This window comes from Lytechinus variegatus, chromosome 5 (assembly GCF_018143015.1).
Source record: "Lytechinus variegatus isolate NC3 chromosome 5, Lvar_3.0, whole genome shotgun sequence".
Classification (NCBI taxonomy): domain Eukaryota; kingdom Metazoa; phylum Echinodermata; class Echinoidea; order Temnopleuroida; family Toxopneustidae; genus Lytechinus; species Lytechinus variegatus.
In genome coordinates this window covers 12515763-12532754 of record NC_054744.1, presented here as the reverse complement: position 1 = coordinate 12532754, position 16992 = coordinate 12515763, and the positions used below count along the sequence as shown (strand labels likewise).

Genomic DNA, 16992 nt, shown 5'->3' with positions numbered 1-16992 from the left:
CATTAGATTTATTCTAATTGATTGTAGAGCCTTCAATTTTGCAGGTTTATCCATCTACATTAAATTATAAATTGCTGCAGGGAATTCTTAGCAGCAATAATTGCTTTTGACCCAATGTCTACTAGAACCAGGCGATTCCTGCCAAATCTTATTGATATTATTACATTCAGTAGATAACTAGTTGATCATGATAATAGTGATAGATACATACATGCATACACATAAATTTACGCACTTGTATAGTGTTTTTCAGTCAAAATATGTTCAAAGCGTTTCACAATGTAACATAACAATGAATAATTCTTCTCTACAAGTGCTTACAATATAATGAAGAAAATAGATAGGTTTCTACTTTGTCTTCTAAATACTACCAAAAGACAGTGACTGGATGTTGCTAAGGAGACTATTCCAAATACTGGGACCAATGAAACTGTTGACCTATCTGGTAGTTCATTCTTGGAAAATGTAGATGAAAAGGGTCTGTTCTATATAGCACATACTGAACCGTGAGATTGTTGGACTGGAGAAAACTTACATGAAATGCATCATGGTGTCGGATTTCAGATGGGTCTATGTGCTTAATCCACTCTGCAGGGTTACACTTTGAATCGGACCAGCCTGTATCCAATGACCGGGCGAATGAAATATTGTATTGCTTTGATACGTTATTTCATCTTATCTCTTAGTGGACCATTTTTATAAATGAGTTCTGTAATCTGATTGGTCAGTTTGTTTGTGAGGCAAACCCATATTTACCTAATTCACTCTTTAAAAAATATCAAATGGGTAATATGACCCCATATCACCTGTTTGATCTTCATCTGCTGTTGTCATAACATTGCTTTCATTGTTACTCGCATGCCCAGTGCTGATATCAACCACGTAACGAGACCGTATTACATGACCGTATCGTATTTCAAGCATTGCGCTGGGCACTTGTATTTGCGCATCAATTTTGATGGCAAAATGCGCATTCTTTTTATTGTGATCATTGTGATGTTAAGACTTCCTTTCAAAAATCACTCTCAAAATGCAGGGTTTTGCTTTTTTTTTTAGTTCTATTCTATTCCCCTATTTTGCAATAATATAAGGATACACAAGATAAAATCGTTACACTCTGCTTGTTATGAAATACAGGAAATATCTCCATTCAGGTTCCATAGTCCATTCTGCCTCAGGCAGTCAAGTTGATTCAGATATTGCTGAAGTTGAGTCTGATAGGTCATGTTTAAACAGGACCAAGAAGATTACCCTTGATACGAAGATCAAGCTCCTCAATTTGATTTGAGTGAATTTCTTGAATTCTAAACACTCTAAAATATTGTCAGGTAGTGCACTCTCCATCTCTGGTGCTACTTTGGATCTATAACACATGCTTGAAATTTTCTTCCCCTCTGGCCTCATGGAATATGGAACCAAAACGTAGACATTTCCGTGTTACTTGAACAAGCAGGGTGTCGCTAATGATATTCATTGCTCTTTGACAGCAAAGTATTGTTTTATTATTATTTTCATGTCATGATGAATATTGGTGGACAAGATTGGTATATGTGTGTGAATTCATCACACAATCTAAGTGACTGCACTTGCCAAACATGGCTGGTCATTACCAGTAAATGCCAGACAGGAGTTTCGTGAAGATGTTCATAAGTATCTGAAGGTAATATTTCATTCACGACTATTGATCTATTCTTATGCTCAGAGAGGTTTTTTCTGTGTTTAATAACATACAGCGAGAATAATTTTCTCAACATTATCAAATTTGGACATCCGAATGCTTGATAACAGAAAAAGTAATAATCTATGTAGGTTAGCCTTGATGCCTAGATGGAAATCAATATATTTGAGATTCACATTTAGTACACCAGAACATGTCACCTTTTAAAGTCATCTACAATAAGCTAACAGCTATATTTAATACTGTCTTGGTCATATTCCTTAAATGAATAGTATATTTATTTTGTGAAATACTGATTGAGATACAATACCTTTCCAATTAAACCACAGTATTGCTACTCCTGACCTCAGCCATATACTTAAATGACATTTTTATTTGTCTTAGCGACAAACATATTGTTTGAGGTTGATTCAACATTTTCTTTGTTAAAGACATATTTTAATGATATATTCCACAGTGTATCAAAATTTTTGCCTTATATCAAGAGCATGATGCATTCAGTTTACTTTATTGACTTGATAGTGCAATTTATTTGACAAGTCAACAATCATTTAAAGTTATAGTAATATTCAAAGATGAATAGGAGCACTGTTAAACAAGAATGCTTTATTTTTTTGTCAGATATTATTATTGTATTTATGATATATGCTTTCATGGGGAGATTGAATCCATTCCGGTGCTTATTCTGTATAAAAGGATATATTCAGTTGCACCTGGTGGAGTTTCATGACAAACAATTTTTAACCGCTTTGGGGCAATCCATAGATATGAACATCCCCTATATGTTTGATCTTCCATGAAATATTAGTCTCTGTTTTGTAGCATTAATGGGACTTTGTCACGCTCACAAATGATCATGGCATGGGCAGTTGAAAAAGTGAAAGTGAGAATAGAGAAGTGGGGGTTAGACTACAAAAAAAGTTGATTATTTTATGCATTGGTCCATTTTATGTTCCATATCTTTCCTCGTTTGCTAGAGTCATCTCAATCTCCATTGCCGAAAATTCTTGCAGCTGGGACGAAGAATGTCTAATTGCTTGGAAAGCAATTTAGCTACTCCACTGATTAAATGTCAATACAGTTATTTTAAATTTATTTCCACCATTTTGTAGTCGGCGAATTATATTCCTCTACCTGTGAAAGCTATGCCTTTTTTTAATGAGAAGCCGCATGGATTTATGCAAGGTGCATTTATCTTGCTGCTTATTGTCAAATGTAGCCATGAGGGGAATATGAGATAAGATTCTCATTTAAATTATGAAGTAATAAAATATATACTTACTGCATTATATCAGTGCAATGTGCCATTATGTGTTAGTTTGATTTTTAAGAATCTACTGTACGATGTTAACTATGGTGATGGTGATGATGATGATGATGTTTATGATAATGTTCACAATATTGATGTATGTTGATGATAATGAGAATGATTATGGTGATGATGATGTTGGTGATGCCAATAATGATGATGACTTTAGTAAAGGAGTGGCAGCGGATGAATGGTGTTGATGATGCCGATAATAATGATGATGATGACGGTAATTGAGTGGTTGTGGTTGAATGGTGTTGATGATGATGATATTGGTAATGATGGTTGTAGTTTTAAAGGGTGGTGATGATGGTGTGGTACCACTTAAGAGGGAGATGATACTAGGGGAAAGAGCATGCACGCCATGACTTTTTTCAGTCTTTATAAACAAAATGATGAAAGTGGGGGATAAAAAGCTTAAAACAAGAGTGGGTGGTGTTCCTCTGTATTACACCTGCTGCATAATTGAGAAAAAAAACCTCACCTATCGGTCCTTATGCACCTCCCCCCATGTAGGCATAACCATTAGCGTACCTAAGGGGGGGGGGGCAGACTGCCCCCCTGACGAGTCACAACACATGCAAGGGACCTATCCCTGCCCCCCCCCCCTAACGAGTCAAAACTGATCCCTGGCGAGCCGGCCACTTGAACTTGAACACCTTTTTTTATGGGAAATGTCCTTAATTTGCATTTGAAGACTTTTTTTCCAATTTTTTTGGCGGACGAATTTGCCCCCCCCCCCCTTTTGGAATGGAAAATCCTAGGTACGCCACTGGGCATAACCTTAATTTCCTGGTTCCTGAACATGGCTATGTCTCGTTTCTGATTCTAATGATGATGATGGTTTGGGCGTTGATCAATTAGAGTAATCATGATGATGTTGATTAAAACTTGTTAGTGTTGACGATGGGGATAATGCTCGATCGGTGAAGATGGTAATAATGAATATGATAAAAACGGTGATATGGTAATGACAATTGTTTTGTTGGTGAATCAGGCATGCCGATTATCATAATTGTGACCACTATGATAATGATGTTGATTATGCTCGATGGCAAGGTCATTTTAAGTGGTTAACTGGGCATTTGTAATAACGCGGTAATGAGACGTTGATTTTACCCTAAAATGCAAGAAATGTACAATTTTGGTTTCTCTCTCTCTCTCTCTCTTGCAGGATACTCTAACATAGTAGATATGATATTTAAGTACATTTTTTTTTAATCCACAGACGGCCTCTTGATATATCCTTAATAGAAGAAACCAAGGATAAAATGTTGAAACAGAGAAACATTAAATGCGAAATGATATAGGTATTTTTGAGCGGGAGATAGGGGACTTTCAAAGGTACAGGAACTTAAAAAACAGATAGCGGAACTATTTTTCAAGTTCTATTGAAACACGTGACCGTGTCTCCCAACTCAACTTTTTTTGTCAATTTTGATATGATTACAATCAGATTGTAATTCAAAATTTGCGGTTCTGACTGATATGAGCTATAACATTTACTTAACTTGCTAACCAACCAATAAAAAATAATATCATTGTTTTGGTGTTTGTTTTGTTTTTTTTTCCGTTAAAATCTAAACGTCTTCCATTATGTACCTCCATGCTTCGCTAAAAAACAACATCAAAATTAAAAGACAACACTTAATTTGATGATATATATATATATTTTTTTACTTTTTTATTTTTGGTTATGATCAACACTTTTTTATGTTTTAAAGTATGTAGTTCGGCCTACCATACCTGCTGTGAAGTGGGTCACGAGTGTAGGAGTATGAACCGTTTCCTTCAAAGCGGTACAGGGTGGCTTTTGAAGTTGACAGCACGGGTGCATCAATTCCCCCGATGTTCCTCTGAAAACCCATCTATGAAAACTGATATACTGTTAGGACAGGTACTGGATTACCAGATGCAGACAAGTGTTTAGTCTGAAAGGGTAGGGGAAATCTCATTCTCTTTTTTTCCTTCTCCCTTAGATTCCATACAAGATTACAGCCACCACCCACCTACTCTCATGTTTTGTTTCTCTCGAGCTCTCTCGCCCCTCTCTCACCCTCTCTTTCTATCTCCCACCCCCCCCCCCCTCTCTCTCTCTTACGTACACCTCATAGGTGGATTGTTATTATACTACAATAAATAACAATGAAAATTTAGTTCCGAATTTGATTCCCTTTTTCATTACAGGAAATAGATCAATCATTAAACAAACAAAACAAAATGAAACATCTTATATCAGTTCTGGTTAGTCCACAAATATAATATTTCAAATGATATATCAAGGTTGGCAGGCGAAGATTCCTTAAATTAAAGTTCAGAATGCTGGCGATGATGATGACAGGTTGGTGATCTCGATAAGAACTGAAAATTCCTCTGTCAACTGAATAACTTCAAACAGTTCGTTCATGGCGTGCAAATAATTCCACAGAAGATAAATGTTGTATTCCAGTTGGAAATAAACTATGCTCTGACATAAAGCCTGGTGCGAAACTCTGAGTTCTGATCTGATATGATCATGCAAAAACAGCTAGCTTATAAATTTTCACTATTCTGGTAGCTTCTAGTATATTGTCTATAAAAATAACATTCTGCCAATTTCTAGAACAGTCAACTTCTAGAAGACCCTTGATGACCTCAGTGAAATTAACCATGTAAACAACAAAGCTAATCCTATTGTATTTTTCCATTACTACTAGGGGTCGCTATTGTGTAGCAGTCTTTATTATTTATCTTTGTACATTTCAGAAATACCAAAAATTACTCATTGGATATGGTGCCTAACAAAGCTTAACTGAGACATTCCGGAATATTCTTATTATGCAATGAACTTCCTTCGAGAAAAAAAATTATATGTAATTCTCTTGCAAATCATCGTATATATAACAGGATCCAGGGGAGGGCAAGGGGCGGGGCCCTCTCCCTCTATTGGCGGCACAAAAAAGGGAAATAAAAAGAAGAGCAGGGATAGGAGAGGAAAAAGAGAAAAGTGGAAAAAGGGGGGAAAATTCGTAACATCTTTCATGTCATTATAAAAAAATTATGAAAAATCATTCGTGTCATTAAATACAATTTTGGCTCGAGCTTGGCGCTCTCATTGCCAGTTAATATGAGAAATAGATTTTGCTCAATAGGCTGGAGCTTAAAATATCCGGTTTTTAAGTAAATATACAAATATTTCAGCTCGGAGATCGAGCTTTCACTATTGGTTTGAATTTTAAATTGATTTTTAAAGTGCTCTAAAAAAATGTCCTGTTTTATGGTCAGAATATCTCAAATTTTGATTTATGAAGTACCTATTCTCTTCATGTATTCCACGAAGTCTCAAAATATCCCTTTCAGCTGTGAATGACAAAACTTATTCATAGTGGTAATTCGAAAGATGGCTGAATTAAGCTTCATCAATTGCAAAGAGGGATCAGGTGCTTGTTGCAATCTATTCCTCTAATTGTGTACAAGAAAATTAATAGCAGCATTGAGTGCAATTGCAATAAAGGTCTGTGACACTAAGGTTTCTACAATGACCAAATAAACTGGTTCAGGGTCTTGGTAGATGAGATTGTTCATGGATCAAAATAATGCCTGGCTGTTGGAAAGATTTTGGGCTCATGTGTAAAACCCCTCATGCCGGTCATTAAAGGCTTTAATTGAGGTTGTTTGCCAATTGTTCAGTAGATCGAGGCCAAGGAACGCTCATTATCGATTGTAAAATCAGTGTGTGAGGGTGTGTATGTGAGTGCGTACTGGTGGGGTCCGAATATTATATTAGGCCCTGATAATTTGAGGAAGGTGATTTTCAAAAATGGCAAATTGAAAATGTGATATTTTGCTTCAGATCAATTGTCCTAATATTATTGCAAATTGTAAACATAAAGAAAAACAAATGAAAATGTGATTTGCATTTAGGCTTAATTATTACAACCATAATGGCGTACAGCACATTTTATTATTAATATGCTTCAACAAGGAACATCAGCTGTGGCTACTTAATCACATGATAATTATTCTCGAAGAAAACAAGTTTTTTAGGCTTGAAATAAGCTTATTTAAAATTTTTATGCGACCATCATTATGTGCTTATACACTTGTGATATACTGTTAATACTGACGATGATGATGATGATGATGATTACGAAGATGATGACGATGATGATGATATTTTATTAAACTTCAGGGCGCCTTTGGAATGTAATTTTGCATAACCTGACAGGCCTACCCTGCAGTATAAAAATAAAGAAAACCAATAATTTTATTATTATTATTATTGTTGTTGTTGTTATTATTATTATTGTTATTATTACTATTATTATTAAAGTTATTACTGATTATTATTATTATCATTACCGCATTAGTACCATTTACTGTATGATGCATCTGTCGTCAATATTGGTAGCTTTTACACAAAATGTTTGTTCCGTGGAGCCATGGTATTTTGATTGAAATTTGGGCCCCCTTTTTCATCGGTAGCTTCACAAAGGTTACCACGTTCCCTGTAATGGGACTGGCATCTAGTGAAGACTTTACTATACAGTGCGTATCAAAAAAAAGTTTACACTTTGAAAAAGCCCTGGGAATTCAAAAATATGCAACATGTGGGTAATTTTTTCACATATAATTATGGGTTTGGGTCTCATCTATCAAATGAAAGTAAAAGTTTTGACAGAATGTTACACTTGAGTGAGCACTGTCCATTTTTGTAAAGCTCGCAGAAATCTGTTTGCGCAGAAATGCTTGTTTTCACGCGGTGTCAAGGGGAAAGGGCGAAATCAAACTTACCCTGCGAAGCATTTCTCATAAATTTCCCTAGCACTTTTAGCCAATTGAAATAAAACAGATACATTCAAGCATTTTGTAACAATTTTGCCGCCCAAATTTGACATTTTAACACTAAGTAAGCACAACCTTTACCCTGTTTGTGCCAGCTGGATCTGAGGACATAACTGAATCTGAACAAAAGTTTATATCAGCCATCTCCAGCACTTTTCACTAAGTTTTTATCATTTAAAGTGGCTTTACATTTCATTTTTCATTTAATACTTGTTTCTCCACACTTTTCCCAAGCCTGGCAATGATTAACAATATGAAAATCAAGCCTAAGCCATTTCATGTAAATCACAGCTCAGTGTAAAGCAAATATCGTCACGATGGACTCGGTGTGTGGGGGAGTGGGGTGGGGCGCAATGCACTCTTCGAAGTGTTTTTGGCAAGGTAACAAGTTTAAAAAGGTAAAAGATATCTTCAAATCAATTTTACTAGCTAAATTCCACGTGTTCTTCATGATTAAGGTCTACTTTTATTCGCATAACTATTTCAAAGTTCTGCGCAAATCATTTTTCACCAACTTTTCAAAAGTACTAAGAGGTGCCCACTCAAGCGGGAAATATTTTTCGACAGTTATATCGTCATTTGCTTAAATGGATCTGTACCAATGCTAAAATGTGGAAAAATCATCAGGATATTACAAATATATAATTTTACAGGATTTTTTCTAAGTGTAAACTTTTTTTTGATACGCACTGTATATATGCATTATGTTTTTTGTTTCATTTCGTTTTATTCTGCGTTCCAAACCACAATCCGTAATCTTTTATTTTATCTATATATATATATTTATCATTTCATTTATTTATTTATTCATTCATTTATTCATTTTTTATCATTTTTTCTATTTACTTATTAATTCTTTTATTTATTTTTTATTTATTCATTTATTCGTTTTCCACATTATCGTCTCGGTAGCTTTCTTCATTCGAAAGACTGTTTACCGAGGGGTCCGCTACAGCTCTTATATTCTAGTGACCGTTAAAACAACATTTTTGGTAATATATTCATGACATGTCTATCTCTTTAATATTCCAAAAGACATTTTTTTTAAAGAATGATATCGATTTCAGATTTTGGTCGCCATCTGCGCGGTGATTTAAACATACGAAATTACCAAATGAACGACAATAATAACTTGGATACAAATACAAAAAAAAAATCGAACATACATAACATTTCAAGAAATTGAATATGTGTCAAGTGGATCAGACCTCACTCCCAGCCTTGGGATTTACACAGAATCATTGGTATTCACACACTTTGGATATCAAGTTCAGTTAATTGGCACAGAAAATTTTCAAGAATATAGTCACATTAGAATTTTAAAAAAGTTAGTACAATGTGAATCTAACCGTTTAGTGCTTAAGCTACAAATGTAATAGAACGAGTCCAATAGAGGCAAAAGCATGAACTGTTAATAATATTTCCGTTGGTTGATCAGTCGTGGTGATGGGAGGAGCTAATTGGATAGACAGCATTATTTGGTGATAAAACTTGCTACGATAATAAATTTGCAATATCGGTTCAAAGCTACTGAAATCTTTCAAATTGAGGATATTACATTTTTTGTTACAGAATCTGTGCATTTGTTATTGTAACAAAACTTGGAAAGCAGGACCATGATGTAGCTTTATCTGAGTTTTAGTCGAGTGTCGATTTAAGCCGTATCCTTATAATTATGAAACATGAGGCATTTTCAAAAACATAGACACTCAAGGATTCTTTGCATGATTATAATGTCAAGTTTAGTCACACATATTAGGTCTTGTCTAAAGTAAGTTTCATGTTTCCACTTAATATGTTGTTGAGGCTTACAACTGGAGGAGGAAACTGTAGATGAATAGATGATAGTATAGTTGCTGGGTTGATAGATATGGCAGCATATTGTATCAAGAAATATAAATAAATCTAATGCATTTGAAATGAGCTTTTGTGGGCATTGTTGAAGATTGATGAAAAGACCGACACTTTAAGCAATGGAAAACGAAACGAATATATATACTATTGTCATGTAAATGTTTAATTTCAATTTCGGAGATTGAGGTACATTGTCGATAAAAGACAACCTCTGTCGTATGGTCACCCTACTTCTGACAAGATAATTACTTCGGTGAATCACAAGTCCTGATGCATCAATGCCGAGTGAGATAGTAATGTAATTGGTAGAAATAGGGGAATGTTTTCTAAATAATTAATCATTTTTTATCTTCATCCATCTCCTGACAAGATCAACCTAAACCCTATTCGAATCGTCTACTGGGTTTTTATAGGGTGTATTCCGTTTAAGTGAAATCGAATCTGGGGGTGTTTCACAAAGATTTAAGTATGACTTAGGTCGCACTTAAATGTCGACGCGTACATGATATGCAACGCGCAATCTTATTGATCAATACCGTGTTTACACATTGACTCGGCTCGCGTGTTGAATCCGCGAGCCAGGTTGAACACTGCGAAGAAGGGATCCGAGATCGCGTTCATACGTACATATGAAAAGGCGAGTTCAACACGCAAATTAAACGCGGGAAATTCACCGCCGGAATCGAATCTTGTCCGTGCGAACAACAACAATGCCAAAAGTGAAAGCGCGCGCAGTGACCTAGGCAAAGACCTTATATAACTAGACCGAAAGCTGCGCGCGCGTTCAACACAAAACAAATCAGATTAGGCTCCGCCTACCGCGATCATTTGAAGACAAAAATAAGCCCCCATTGACATTCATGAGCGTAAATATATTCATAATCCACCCTTTAATTGGCTAAGAGCGTCATTAATACGCAATTTCCCCGATTCTTTGTCATCGATACTAGTGGTATCGTGTTACAGAATTAATTATTCATTTGACCTCATTACGTCATCTAATTTATTCATTCTGAAACTTTTCTTTCCACACAAAAAAGGACCTACGAACACTCCGGTGAGTACGTATAAACTGATATAACCACATGAATTCAGTGGACTATTTACAAATTTCACACTGTATTTTGTGATCATAGGTTATTTCTCTACAAAATTAGAGAGTTTTCTATCATTCTTCTGTTAAAGGAAAGCAGAATTTAGTCTTTGAAATTGAAGTTAGATTGTCATCGTCGCCCAGTGCAGCCTGTACGTTGCTTGCAGTGTTGCGGTTATGCCGCTGTGTTAACCACATGTATTTTGTACGGGCTCCTAGCCGATTGGGCATCGAGAGAAATTCGGGCCGGTTTGGTTCACCTCCAATTAACAAGGACCAACCACGATTGATTAATTAAAACAAGAAGAATGAAGCTTCTTTTTGTACACTGTAACGTTAGATCTAGAGAGAGATGGAGATCTGCATCTATCTTCAGTAGATCGAGACCCAGTCAGGAATAAACTGTGAAGTGGAGTGTGGATGAAAATATATTGCCTGTCATTGTGTCAATCCTCACTTTCAGTTTCAGATATCAAATTTATTTTGCATAACTTCAGGCTTCTGCATTAAGCCCCCACCCATTTTAACTTATTGTTATTTATAAATATAGTTAGACTCTTTTTTAGAAATAACTAGACCAAAAGCTTCAGTCTCTCTATTTGGTTGTTCCGCTGAACCTAGTAAAATGTCAAAAATTGTTGAATAAATCCCCAGAAACGACGGTTATTCCTGTCTAAGAAATAATATGCTGCAGCTCTGCATGTTTGTCTTATTATCAATAGATAGGCCTAACGTTAGATCTAATTTCTAACTTGGTTAAGAGAGGATCTTGTGTTGCTTATTATTTTAGACTTATGCCGTTACGGTACTTACTTTACTTTTATTCATCGATGCTTTCTAATTCTAGGCCAACCTAATTCAAATCTAGTCATCTAAGTTATACTTTCCCAACCCGCGACACTTACCCCCTGGCCAGGGCTTATGATCTAGGTCTGTAATTTAGGCCTAGATCTAGGTCTGGGCCTAAACGACTCCATTTACGTGTACGAGTAGGCCTATGCCTGTCAGTGTCAGTGGACCAAGGACTAGATCTAATCTTGGTCAATAATGGCAATGAAGTTTAAACTTTTAGCCTGGAATAAAAGTCAGAGTCAGACATCAAATCCATATAGGCCTAGATCTCGGTTTAGAACCAAAAGTCCAAAGCTTTACTTTGTAGGTCTAGATAGATCGAGAGTCCATCGTTACTATCTAGATCTAGACCTACGAGTAATTTAGATACGCGAATGCTGTTGCACAGCTCTGAGTCTTGGACTAGATCTATACTTTCTTACAAATAGATCTAGACCTAGTGCATGAGATGAAATTATGTTAAAGTCAAATGAAATAAGATTCGGAAATAAAAAGATGCAGATGTTTCTTTTTATTGGGGGGGGGGGCTGACATGTGAAAAAAATTTAGAGAAACCTAAAATTCAGAAAAGGCCAGAAGTAACCAATATTACCTATGGCCGTTTTGTGCATTTTCTAAAATAAAATTGAAGGATGTCATGCAATTCTTTTTTGATGAAGGTTTTCACATTTCAGCTCTTACCCAAATCCCTCCCCTATACATACGGCCATGAAAAATATCACTCATTATTGTACTCTTTCTTTCACAAACAGGTTGAGTTTGAAGAACAAGAAAAACAGGTTGAGTTTGAAGGACAAGAAAAACAGTATAGAGGTCCTACCTATATGGTTCGAGATGATGATTATAAGTGCATGCATCATTTCGCAGATTCTCATCCAGGTATAAAAGTTAAACTAACCCATTCAAAATTACAGATACATTACATGCATTGAATGTTAACCATGTTTACATTAGATAAAAATAACATGAGTCACAAAGAGGTAGGATCTGTACTGAATATACACTTCTTAAATATACAGGCTCTCCAGTCTAAAGTAGAACCAATGTCAAAAGTTATGTACCTTGGGCAAATTTATAAAACAAGGTCATGTCCTTGATCTACTACCAGTATTTAAATTGCCTTTTTATTTCCTATTTGTTTATGAACAGAGCAATATTTATTTTTCATGAGTTACATTTTATAAAATTCATTTTATTGATTCTTTAGTGTGATATTCATATTTGTAGATTTATGATTTTTTTGTTTACATTTTGTCTAATAGGATGATGCAGTTTGACAATTTCCATGGAGGTGATTGATGATGATAAATAATTGGTGAAGTAGGCCTAATAGAACAGTGACTGGACCACAAAGAGAAATACAAACTACAGCAGTTATAGGAGTGAGTGAGTTAGTTAGTGATTATTTTTGATAATGGAGGTTGTTCACATTTTTTTAGCAACAAATAGACCTGCCTTTGAAAAACCCATTTCAATTTTGTTTTTAGATTATAGTTAGTGTCGTTTTTAATTACAGATCAAAATATTCTGTGCAACAAAACATATCAACTTTAATTCTTACAATTCATATAATTTACATATGTTAATTTATATATTGATATTTACAAGAAATCTCTGACATTTTTTCAAAGTATACATGTAGTTAGAATGGAGAGTGGTATGTAAACTGTGGAGAACATGTTTAAGTGATATGCTTTATAGAAGTACAAGTTTATAATTAGTAGAAGTAAGATTTCCTATGTTATGTGTTGAAGAAACATATATATGCATAGTCTCACTTTTCTTAAAACATTATATGTGTTATAAATCATGACAATTTAATTGATTTTCTTTCTCTATTTTTTCAATCTGCAGGACTGGTGTAACAGATGTTTTCATTCAAGAAATCCAACAAGTCAACATTGAAGACTTGGGAACCACGTGATGAAGATGGAAAAGGTTTTTTTCCAAGTCCAAATTCATGACGTATGAAATTTTTTATTGATTTTTATTAAAACTGGTTGCAAAAAGAGAAGCTATAAACATACAAATAGGAGCGGTGGATTGAAGTTGAAAGTGGGGGGGCACAGGGAAAATGCTGTTTTGTGTGAAATTTTTTAAAAAGTTGCGAGCGAGCAAAATTTTGACATTTTAAAAACAAATATCCAATTTTGTTATAGATTTTGACAAAATATTCAAAATGATATATTTCACCCTTTGCTTTCCTTTTTCTTTTTTTTTCTTAGTCGTGATTTTTTTTTCTTGGGGGGGGGGGCAGAGCATTGGCGGCGGAAGGCAAAAAATTTTAGGGGGTCCACCTGAATTTATCCACCTAAATCTTAAGAGACCACAAAAATTTCCAGCAAAAAAAAAAGGTTGTCAACCACAATTTTAGGGGGGGGCCACAACAATATTAAGGGGGGGTCTACCTGAATTTAGGGGGGACGCAGGAAAAAAATTGATGAGCAAAAAAAAAAGATTCTCAACAAAAAATTTAGGGGGGACTGTCCCCCACCTCAAATTTAGGGGGACAGGTCCCCCTATCCCCTCGCTTCCGCCGCCTATGGGCAAGAGTCCTTCAAGCCCCTCTCCCCTCCATCTGTACGAAACTGCTTATATACTCCACTCACATGAATTATTAAACTTAATGCACAAAGGATTTCCTTCAGAAGTATATTATAGAAATGAAAATATTGTTTTCTTGTTTCAAAGGGCACTTGTCATGGTGACCATAAAACAGATCCTTCTCAGGTGAAAGGGGCACAGAACAAGTTCTTTAGGAGCACTTTTCTTTGGTAAAAGGGGGCAGTGATTCAAGAAAGGGCACTTTCATGAAGGCGAGGGGGCACTTTGTAACACGTGAAACGGGACCTCAGATGGAAGGGCACAGAACACGTTTGGGGGGGGGGCATTTTGGGGTAAAAAATACCATATAAGGAAGAGCACTAATTGGTATTACCTAAAACAGGTTCTCATCAGGTGAAAGGGACACAGTACACGTTCGTGAGGGGGCATTTTCTTGCATAAAAAACGCACTTTTCAGTGCTTCAAAAAGTAGGGGGAATTGTGCCCCCCCCCCCCCCCAGCATACAAAAACAAATTTCTTTTGGTTCAAAGTATTAACATACGCTTAAGAAAAAGGTAAAGCTTAATCCTCTGATAATGTGATTTTTTTTCTGGATAATTAATAAATTCACCACTAACCAGAGAATTCCTTCATGTCTTTCATTTGTGTTCATATAGCATTTGTACAGAGCTAAAATGAAAGGGATTTGGAACTGGCAAAATTCAAAATGAGATCCAGAGAGGGAAAGAGTGATGAGAAGTGGGTCGAAAAGAGATGAGAAAAAAATGGAGGGGCACATAATTATGAAGAGATAATTTAGAGGGGTGGTGAGAGAGCTGATGTTGAAAGTAGGCACAAAAGGGGGGAAGAGAAATAAGACAAGATTTTTGGAAACCAGGAGACAGATAACAAGTGGGAAAATAAGGAAATATATGAAAAGTTAAGTTGCAAAAGGGGCGAGGGCCACTCCAAGAAAATTTTTTTTTATTCTCCTATATTGCAATATTCTTATGCGAAAATGAATTTTCATGATATCCTACCATTAGAAATTTAAAATTGGTTATAAAAGAAATCTACTTATCTTCATATTTTTTAAAGATATAATTTTCCAGAAAAATTATGTATGAACCTAACCCCTTTTGAAAAAAAAAGTGAATTTTCTTTTTTTTAGTTCACTTTTTTTAATGGAATTTCAAATTTTCTACACGGTATCATCTTATAGAGCTACTAAAAATCATTAAGACATAAAAATCAAATTTGATTAAAATGGACCTAACCCTTTTAAAAGTGAGCTCTTCATATGTAGGAGAAAGGCGGCACAAAACAACATGTTAAAATGATTAAATGAAAAAAAAAACAGAGTAAGAAATGCTGGAGAATAAAGGAGACAGGAAACATATTGAACATGATAAACTGGGGCCCGTTTCATCATGAGTTACAAGTATGGTAACTACGAATACCAATCATAATCAAGGTTCCCACGGTTATCACAATAGCTCAGTGTAATTCATTATGAAACGGACGCCAGAAGAAAGCAGGCACGGGGATCCATGAAGATTTTTTTTTTCACTTCTCGAAAATTGTAACAAGAAATGGCTCTTTTAGTGGTAAAAGTTATTTTTTTTTCAGTATTCATACTCAACCAGTGATAATGAATACAATCATTGTAATAACCATGATTTGCCCCCACCCCCCACCTTTTTACCTAATCGCGACTTGATCTACTCTTTTCATCTTCCCTTTTAGAATTAGCATAGGCCTATAAGACGCAATAAAAACATTGTTTTGTTTTTAAGTGATATCGCTTGTGATATCGATACTTTATAAAGCGCAACGTATCGTCTCAGATTTGCGCTTGCTTGATTCGCTGAATCCTTCGCGTCACGAGCGCGTAACAAAATGAATACATTAATGAATTTTCCAAGTTGACCTTTGTCATTGCGCTGATGTGCGTATTGTCTAATACACGTACAAAACCACAGTTGACGAGGGAGCATCGTACGAAATTAATATTAATGGGGGCTTATTTTAGCTTCTAATGGATTAAACAAAATGGCGGTAGCTTCGGGGGACCTAGGTCAAGAGAGTTCGACACGGCTTTCTGTTTACACACGAAAAAATTGGGCAGGTGAGTATCGGGGCGCGGGTTGAAACCTTCGATTTTGTTGGGAGATTTTTATTGATCAATACGCAGTAGTGCGCGTCCTCTTGGCATGATCTGACCAATGCTGTCATGCCTTTTATACTGCGCGCAACTAGACATTTAAGTGCGACTCTAAGTCATACTTAAATCTTTGTGAACACACCCGCTAATGGAAAAAATGGCACCAGCTTCATATGACGATTATTTTTTTGTATAAAAAATTCTCATCATCGTCTCTCGGAACTCATGACTTTACACGAAATTGATTAATCTCCCCATTTTTTAAATACATTCTCAAAGTAAGGAAAGAACTAAACAGATTATATATTGTCACACCACCGAAATCAACTTCAAAGCGATCAGAACTAGTATGTTATTTCGAATGGCTTGTAATCCGTTGGTTTGGAGTCGGTTTCGTTGGTGTAACTGTTCAGTAGGGTCGATCCACCATCAAAAGGTTGGCAACGCTAGTACACTAAAGTTCTGTGTAAATCCAATGGCCGGACGCCACCCTGCAAGTATAGTGAATTCATACATTCATTGATTACATGAAAAAGATAAAGCATATAGATTTAATGTGTTCGAATAATAGATGAAGAGAAATTTTGTTCATAGTTGTTCTCACGTTCTTGTTGATATTTTAGAGCCGTTAGCCATGTTAGCGAAGGAGGCAATAAAAAATAACTCTGATAAA

General features: G+C 35.6%; 1 long non-coding RNA gene across 1 annotated transcript; it reads left to right on the top strand.

Moving 5' to 3' along the window:
* The first annotated feature begins 12479 nt into the window (after window positions 1-12479).
* On the top strand, window positions 12480-13504 carry LOC121414769. Its single transcript, XR_005969909.1, has 3 exons — window positions 12480-12489; window positions 12873-12992; window positions 13465-13504. It is a non-coding gene; the product is annotated as an uncharacterized LOC121414769 (long non-coding RNA).
* The last annotated feature ends 3488 nt before the right edge of the window (window positions 13505-16992 follow it).